Raw genomic sequence first — 9,507 nt, 5'->3', positions numbered from 1 at the left:
GATAGATAGATAGATAGATAGATAGATAGATAGATCGATAGATAGATTGAACCCTCCACCCCTATCATTTGAGGAAACTGCTTTAGAGTTTTTATTTTGCTTAAAAGTATAGTTTCCACAAATGACTGGGGTGGTCAAAGAATATTCTATGGTGTCATGGCCACCATTGGCCACCCTCTGCCTCTGCAGCTGGTGGTGGATAAAATGGCTCCCTCCAGGATACGTCTCTCTGCAGAAGAAAACCTCCCTCTGTTCTTACAGTGTATCTCCTCCCCATTTGAATATCTTGCACCAAAAACATTTAGGTTTACTCCCTTCTCTGTTCAGTTCCAGTCCAGAAAAACACTCGTCTTTAAACTGCAAACATTCACTCTTCAAATCCCTCAGGCAGAAATATTCACGTACTGCTTGTATTTCAGACATTTCATCCTAAGAACCCATTGATACGATATTTATTTATCATATTTTAACAAAATTATATTGTTGCTCATTTTTCTACGACACAACCTGCGACTAAACGCTGACGTGACGAACCTCCCTGTCTGCTCCTCAGACTTTTGTTGTTTTTATTAATTTACTTTATCACTGGACTTGAAAACATCTTTTCCATTTAGTCGTGTCGTGTTGGCTTCATTTGTCAAACTTTGTCGTCCTGGTGGACGTTCTGCAACTCAACAACAAGCGAGACGTCTCCTCTTGGTCTTTTACTTTCGCTTCCCGTTAGATTTTAGGAAATGAAAATGTCGGCGCGAGTGTCGTAAACGTTCACGTTTACCTTGACGTCTGTGCAAACACGTTCGTTGTTCCGATGGTTACCAGGAGCCTCGACTCAGAACAAAAATACGACGGATTTAAAATGATAGCAGAATTTTATCGTCTCTTTCGACGTAAATTAAACTCGATACGTTTGCTTAATTTGTTTTTATTATTAGAGCCCAAAAAACTGAGTTGTGAGAAAAACTTTGTCCTTTTATTTATTTTTTCACTTCCTCAGCTCAAGTCTCATATTCATGTCAGATTCTGTACAATTTGTGTTTTTGATTTTGTTTTTTCTTTATTCCTTTTGATATTTACTTCCTGTAGTTTTCCTCGTGTTCACCTTCAGTTCTTTTCAAGAGTCTTTGCTCCTCCCACTCACACCTGCTCCCTGTTCGTATTAGTCTCAGCTGCACACACTTACCTCATCAGCCTCAACCTGTTCAGCCACCTGCAGATAATAATAATAATTATTATTATTATTATATTTTAAGTTTCTTGTTGTTTTTTGCTTATTGCAGTCTTACTTGAGCTTCTCGGGTTTATCTGGGTCGTACCTCACCAGAACCTGACAGTTTGGCTTCTTTTGGGTCTTTGTTTGTTTTCAGGCCAAACGTTTTATTGAACTGTTCACCAGAATCCATTTCAATCATAAAGTCACATTTAGTGGAGATTTTATGAATCAGACATCAGAACTCTGTAGTTCTTAAGAAACATAATCTGCAGTTGTTTTTTTTCATATCGGTGGTTAACGAGTCCTTAAATTACATTTTTTTTAGGCTATATTTGTGAAATGACAGAAAACGTGTCAACAATGTCCACAAAGAGCTGTCTGAGATGGAGACGTCTGACAGTTTCGATGTGCTGGTTTGAATTTACTCTTAGATTTGTGCAGCAAAGCAAAGAGACGTCAGGTTTGAACAGTAATCTTACGGGTGTAGAAGAAGTTTTGTGTGTTTGAACGCCGAGCTCCATCTTTAGGGATCCGCCCGCCGTCCGGCTTGATGCCCATGTTTATTAGTGTGCATTGAAAATGTGATTCTCCTAATTATTATTATTATCATTATTTTTCTTCGTCATCTGCTGATTTTTGCAATGAAACTAGTGCTGCATGTCCTGCTGAAGCCATTATAGTTTCTAATCGTTCGTGTGACGCTTGCTGTGACGTTCGGTGCTCGTGCCACGTACGGTTTTTGAATTATTGAGCTTTGTTTAGGCTTATTACTGCTGTGAGATAAAATGGGATGTATCACAACGGGCCGACAGCAGTGTCAACATTCATTTTAATAAACGTTTAAATTGTTATGTAAGCAAATAAAAAATTAACTATTGTGATTATTTTTAAATGTTTGAAATGTCCTTTTCAAGAATATTATCTAAAAAGTCAAATTATTCATTTTAATAGAATAATGCCAGTACGTTATTAAAATGACTAATTATGCCATTTTTAACAAAAAGTAATACAAATGTTTAAAGTTGAGTATATTTTGTAATTTGACTTTTTAGATAATATTCTTGAAAAGGACATTTCAAACATTTAAAAATAATCACAATAGTTAATTTTTTATTTGCTTACATAACAATTTAAACGTTTATTTTTCACGCTTGGTTCTATCATAGTGTACCGTATCTTTCAGACTATAAGGCACGCTTAAAACCCTTTAATTTTCTCAAAAATCAACGGTTATGATACGGTGCCCCTTATGTAATAATTCTGGTTGCGCTTAATGACCTCAAACCAATTTTTTGTGGTACACAGCGCTCAAAAATCTGTCAAAATGTTTTAGTTTTGCTTAATACACCTTATATCCGGTGTGCCTTATAGTCAGAAAAATACGGTAATTTGAGCAGAGCTTTGAAGTTTGGGTGTCCTCAATCTTCGTCCTCCACAGTCATGGTTCCAACTATGAATCACTTGAACGAATCATCCTCAATCTTCGTCCTCCACAGTCATGGTTCCAACTATGAATCACTTGAACGAATCATCCTGGTTACAGACACGAGTGATCAGACCTCACACCCAAGAGGAACGAGTCCTTTCCTGCCGACCAGACGACCTGTGTTCAAATCCCACCTCAGTCAGGTCAAGGTGGAGAAATGATGAACAATATTGATTAAATTAGTATTTAATATGTTTAACGACCCTGATTACTTGCCGTTTTAAATTTCTAATTGCTTAAAGCAGGCTATTCAGTTAAACCAGGGGTCTGCAACCTTTGTGATAAAAAGAGCCATTTTTGCCACTTTGCTTATTAATTATGACGTCCGGAGCCGTGAAACCTGCTCCAACTGTGGACTGTCGACTGGTGGCCCATGGACCACAAGTTTGTCGGAGATGGCTTTTCCAGCCAGTGGGAGTGATATTATTAAACAAAAAATGTCTAACTATTATTAACATTTATTGATATTTTTACATTTTGATACAAAAGAAAAGACCATATTCATGTAACAGGCCGATGTGAGTTCTCTTAATCGTTGAAGAATTAAGTTTCCTACTTAAAGCATAAAGTTAAAGACTGTATAAAATTAGGCCACTTTGTTGGAAATCCAGTTATATTTTTAAAGAAAAATAAATACATTGACTTTTATTTTTGTGTTTTATTCTTAATGTTATCAAAGCTACTCATATTCCTTCTCAGCAGCTTTTAAAGATATTCCAAAAAATTCTGGTGGTTTTGAGAGAAAGATTATTGGAAGTCAACTTTAAGTGGCTAACAAGCTACTAGCATGATGTAGTCCACATGTTTTACACCTTGTGTTTGTACTATCCTTCACATATTTGAAAATGACTGGAAATCTGCTAAAACTAGCCATTTTCATTGTTGGTAATGATTTAAATAAAAGTCAGTTTTATTTTAGTTTTGATCAATGTCTGAAAGAGCCGCTGCAGAGGTACCAAAGAGCCACATGTGGCCCCAGAGCCACAAGTTGCAGACCCCCTGAGCTAAACAGCTAAGAGGCTGGACATCCAGCTTTTAATTATTCTGTAAATACACCAAGAATTACAACAACCTGTTACTTTTAAACGTGTTCATTTTGCTGCATTGAATCATAAATGCAATAGACAGAACTTAAAAGTGAAATTAAAAAGACATTTCAAGATTTATTTCCATGCCACAGCTGTCTGTAGGAGGCCTGGAGCGCAGCGGTGAAGTAGTCCAGCTCCATCTGATCCGTATCGACTCGTCAGCCTGTTTACGATCAGCTTCAGGAGCTCAAGAGCTCCGCAGGCGTTCGCTTGTTGCTGCTGTCAGGATGACACTCGGTGTTCAGCAGAGTGCTGCTGCCATGTTCATGGTAATTGTCTCCCCTGGTGTAAATCTGTGTGTGTGTGTGTGTGTGTGTGTGTGTGTGTGTGTGTGTGTGTGTAAGTGCACGTCACATCCACAGACACTGACCAGCTGAAATGAATGCCGGCTGGCGGCTTATTAAAAATGCATCCTGAGGAATCGATGGACCTCCGTGCCCCGAGGCTGACGGACTAATCTCACACTGTTAATTATTTAACTCCTGGTGATGGCAGGTGTGTGTGTGTGTGTGTGTGTGTGTGTGGTGCTGGGTATTTCCTGGTGTCAAACTAAAGAAAACAGATGCGGCTGCAGTGGTAGTGTTTGTGTTTTGTGTGTCGGGGAGACGAGAACTTCTTCTGTCACGTTAAAAAGTTCACAGAAGCGTGAAGCTTTAATGAGGCCGGGCGGCGGGAGGAAGTTCACCGTCTCTGATTAGACGCCGCAGCGCAGATTTACTTTCCTAAACTCGCAGAACCTTCTTTCACATCAGCAACGTGCTTATTTTTCTGCTTCTCCTCTAAAGTTTCAGTCGTTTCTCTCACTCAGATTTCACGCTGTCGTTTTCCTGCTTTTAGATCCTTCTGCTTGTTTTTGTGATTTCAGCTACTTCAGCATACTTATACTTGTTCTTGTACTTATATTTGTACCTATACTTAAGCATATATTACAGTACTTATACTTATTCCTATACTAATGCATATATTTGTTCTTGTTCTTGCTTGTATCAAAATGTTCAGCTCGTTCAAAACATTTCGGCTATGACTTTTTGGGTAACTTATACTTTTTAAAATGTGTAACTGTTTTTTCTTATGAAATGGCTTTGAAAAGTTTTTACTAGTTTTTGCCTTTAGCTACTGTTTTGCTCATTTTTGTTTTTAGTTACGGTTTTTCTAATAATTACAGTTCTTTTGATTTTAGCTTTTTTGTTTTTTGCTACTGTTGTACAGATTTTAGCCTTTAGCTACTATCTTTGCATTTCAGCTAAGAACCGTTGTTCTTTTGGTGTTTACTTTTACTTTTTTGTTTTGCTAATTATAGTTTTTAATTTCTGTTTGATAGTTTTCTGCTGCCGATTTGATCATTTCAACTTTTGGTGTTTACTTTTAGTTTTTGTTTAGCTGATTGCAGCTTTTTTTTTTTAACTAAAGCGGTTCATTTTACCTTCTTCCACAGATATAATCAAAATCAATAAGCGCTCTGCCTTCTCACTGTGTTTTAGCACAAAATCTGTATTTTTAATAAGATTTTATGTTTTTTTTATCCTTGAAGAGGAAACAAAGAGACTGTAAACTCCTGCAGAGGAAAATGTTTAGAACAACGTGGACGACTGAACGCAGAGCCTTTAATTGTGCAGATTTTCTGCAGCGCTACTCTTATCGGGATCTGGTTTCACACACACACACAGGTTTGTTTTGCTATCTTTGTGGGGCCTTTGCATTGACTTCCATTCATTTTTCATTCATTTCTATAGCCTAACCATGACCTTTATCCATAACCTAACCATTACCAGTACATACCTAACCCTAAACCTAACACATCCTCAATTCACACCTTAGTCCTAAACCTAGCCCCTAACCCACCAACGGGACTTCTTCTTATGGGGCCCGGGCTTTGGGCCCCATAAGGAGCAGTTGGTCCCCACAATGTAGTATAAGTTGGAAAAATGGGCCTCACAAAGTAGCATAAACAAGGACACACACACACACACACACACAATGATCCCACCGGACCTGTTGGATGAACTGTCAGGCCAAAGCTCAGATCTTGTTCACGTTTGCAACTTTTGCTTTTAATTAACATCACAGCCAACACACACACATTAACAAATACACACGCACACACAAATATTTGATGCTGGAAGTTAGTTTTACTTTCTAAATTAATTCTTCTTTTGGCTTTTCCCTCTTCAGGGGTCTCCACAGTGAGTCATCCTCCTCCATCTCTGTCGTCTTCATCCTCTGTCCTCACTCCAACTACCTCCATCATGTCTTCTCTAACTGCATCCATATATCTCCTCTTTGTCTTTTTCCTGGCAGCTGCGTTTACCAAATCTTCCAGGTGAGTTCGCTCGCTGCGGCGACTCCTGGAACGAAAAACAGTTCATTTATTTATCATCGGTTTATTTAGTTTATTTTAATGCCGCTCAGCTCAAAGTGACTTTTTCATACCTGAAAGCAAAAAAAATAAATAAAAGTTTTTAGTTGCCTCTGTCAGGCGTGAGAGACAGAAAACAAGTTTTATTCTAAATGTGCAGACGCAGTCCATCTTCCTTACCACTCTTTTGTCTCCCGTCTTTTTTATTCATCTTTCTTGTTGTACAGTCCATCTCCTCCCCCGCTCCTCCCCCGCTCCTCCCTCTCTCCTTCAGCTCCAAACCCACACTGGCAGCTCTGCAGGTTAAACTCGCCGTCTGAATATTGAATATAAAACTTGCAGCGTTAAACAGAAACACGGTGGAGTCCCGGTTCTCTCTGAGTCTAATTGAAGCCAGATGTGTGCTAAATGCTAACGGGCTAACGGCAGAGAGCAGATTTCAGCTCCATTTGGTGTCCCTGAAGGCATCTCTTTCCCTCTTTTTACAAACAGATCCCAAGGACAACACAAACAGGACGATAACAAGCTCCCCTTCTTCAAACAGCTGATTTTAAATTAAAGCTAGGGCTGCTTTAATTCTTGACTGTATGTAAATATTATTATTTTTACCTTTACATAGCAGGTAGCTTAGTGTAGTGAGTCACGTAGGTACGTGTCACTTGTTGTATGACAAATATATGAAATATATATGCATACAATATTCACGAGTTCTTCATTTTTCTGACTGTGTAATGCCGTGCATTGAATTTAAAGGAATGCGAACGAGAGACGTTATTACCTTTGACCCATCAAATGAATGGAGTCATTTATTTTCAGAATCAAAGTTTAACATCAAACATTTACATTAATTTGGCAAAATATGAAAATAATAACAGACAGTTTCACAATTAATGAACTTCAAATCACTCGGCGGTGATTTGAGGACTTTGCTTCAGATATTTCTAAAAATATCTGTACTGATTTATGAGAGAGAGGTGAGTTTAAGAGGAAATTGAGATTTATCTTACAGAGGAATATGTGAGGGAATTTAATCTGTTTGACCAGAAATTGCACGCTCCCATCAGGTATCTCAGCTTGTCCCAGGTACACTTTAGTCGAAGAAGAAACCGTTACCTTGTTGACGATAGATCACCTCAGTAAGAACCTTCAGACTGATATCAGCGTCTCCGTTGAGAACAGCTAAAATCCTTGGAGAGTCGTGCGTGGTTAGCTCAAAACAGAATTATAATCCCAAAACGTCTCTGGATTCTCGGCAACTCTGACTCTTCATTGTCAGCAGCTCTCAGACTCTTTCAGATCTTCTCAGACTCTAACTCCAAAACTCTCCATAACTCTAGTTCTCTGGAATCCCTTGAGAACTGACTGCACTCCATGGAATCTACTGCACTCCATGAATTCCCCATGAATTCTCTTCTGAACTCCTCGAGAACTAACTGCACTCTGCCAGAACCGGGAAGTTGTCACATTTTAAATGAGTTTACTTCCGAGTTTACTTCAGAGCTTTCTGATTCGTGGATGGACCAGAAAGAGGAGTGGTTTTGTGACGTAAGATGTTATCTAAGCCAAGGTCAGAGAATGAGATTGTTTTAACAACTGACAGAGAGATTATTGCAGGAGAGCAGACTTCGTGGAGTCAACTCTTGGTAATCTTCTGAAAAAGTTTAAACATGACATCTTTCTCGGTAAACATTTTAGTTGACCGAAAACCAACCTTTCACATACTTACGACTTGACTCATTTCAGACAGAAAATCAAGAAATGCATATTCAGGTGATTTCTTCTTTGAATGAGGAATAAAAATCATTACTTACTGTTTATGTAAAATAAAAATGAGTAGTTCTTTTCAACCTGTAAGCATTGAGTGAAACTAACACAATTTGATTATCAAAACATTTGTAAGACAGTAATGATTATAAAGAATTGTCTTTTCTGCTTGATTAATTCAAGAAAGAAAGTCATCAGATGGCTCAGACTTATTCAGATCAATGAAAATAACAGTCTCTGTCCATCTGGTAGATTTGAGGTCATCAGGGTCAGATGAGGGTCAGATCATCAGGTCATCTGGTTCACTACATTAGCATTACTCTAAGGATGTAATGGTTGGTTGACGGGTGTCGTACACAGTACTCTTATTAAAGGTCTTAATGATCTTGTTCCACCTTATTTAGCTGATCGGTGAACATCAGAGGACCTTAAGGTGGACTAACAGCTTTAATGTTTTTCTCAAGGTCCAAATCCAAATGTTGGGGCGACCGAGCCTTCTGGGTCGCCCACACAACCTCTTCAGGACTTGCTCTCCATCACTGACCTGGACCTTTTTAAATCTAATCCTAAACCTTTTTGATCAGGCAGGCTTTTAATACCTAACTCTGGCATTTTCCCCTGTTTTGTTATTTATTTATTTGTATTCTTAATATCATTTTTAACTTGTTGGTAGTTGTAAATAAACGTTTGATTGATTGATTGATTGATTGATTGATTGATTGATTGATTGATTGATTGATTGATTGATTGATTGGAGCCGTTTTAAACAGCAGTGGCCCAATTCGGTCCTTCAGAGAGCTTTCTGTTTACACCATAATTTAGACTTGTACACTTCAAAATGTCTGAACTATTCCTTTAAACTGACATTTATCTGGTGTTTTATCTGCTGATGGTCCGTGTGCCGACGGTGAAAACATGTTCCAGTATGAAGAAGTTTCAGTGCATGTTCAGATCAGTTTTTTGTTTTTGGCTCAAAAGAAACTCTCAGATGAAACTCAAACAGGAAGGAAGAACTACGCTGTTTTATTATTAGTATCATCAGCCAGACTCTCGTAAGGATCATCTCAAACCCAGATTTATTTGTTTTTTACAGATTGAAGTCGGACTCGCCTTCAGTTTGAACTTTTTACAGCGATTGTCCTCAAACAAAGAAAGACTGAGATCTGCTCTGATGTGACGCCTCTGCAGCACTCTTAACTTATTCATCAGTTACACTCAGTGTGTGTGTATGTGTGTGTGCGTGTGTGTGTGTGCGTATTATGTTTCCCTCTGAACGGAAGCCGTGCCATCGGTGCGTGACTTGTCAGTGACATCATCAAAGCCAGACCACTAATTGGTTCCCTCTGCTGCTGCCGCTCTCCAGCAGCTTGCATGTGTGTGTGTTATGTGTGTATGTGCATGTGTGTGTTATGTGTGTATGTGCATGTGTGTGTTTTATGTGTGTGTGTGTTATGTGAAAAACTTCCATGGAGATTGTTTGGTGCATTTTAATGAAGATTATTTTATTTAAATCTGTTTCGGAGACACTAATGCACAGGAAATCATTTATTTGTACCCACACACACACACACACACACACACACACACACACACACACACACAC

General features: G+C 38.6%; 1 protein-coding gene across 1 annotated transcript in view; it reads left to right on the top strand.

Moving 5' to 3' along the window:
- The window catches only part of cbfb (core-binding factor subunit beta), a gene marked incomplete at its 5' end in the record, with an annotated part of 40,078 nt that overhangs the window by 852 nt on the left and 29,719 nt on the right, over window positions 1-9,507 (top strand).

Source organism: Nematolebias whitei, chromosome 10 (genome assembly GCF_014905685.2).
Source record: "Nematolebias whitei isolate Nwh7 chromosome 10, NemWhi1, whole genome shotgun sequence".
Taxonomy (NCBI): domain Eukaryota; kingdom Metazoa; phylum Chordata; class Actinopteri; order Cyprinodontiformes; family Rivulidae; genus Nematolebias; species Nematolebias whitei.
The sequence above is the reverse complement of the archived record's forward strand: the minus strand, read 5'-3'. Positions and strand labels throughout refer to the sequence as shown.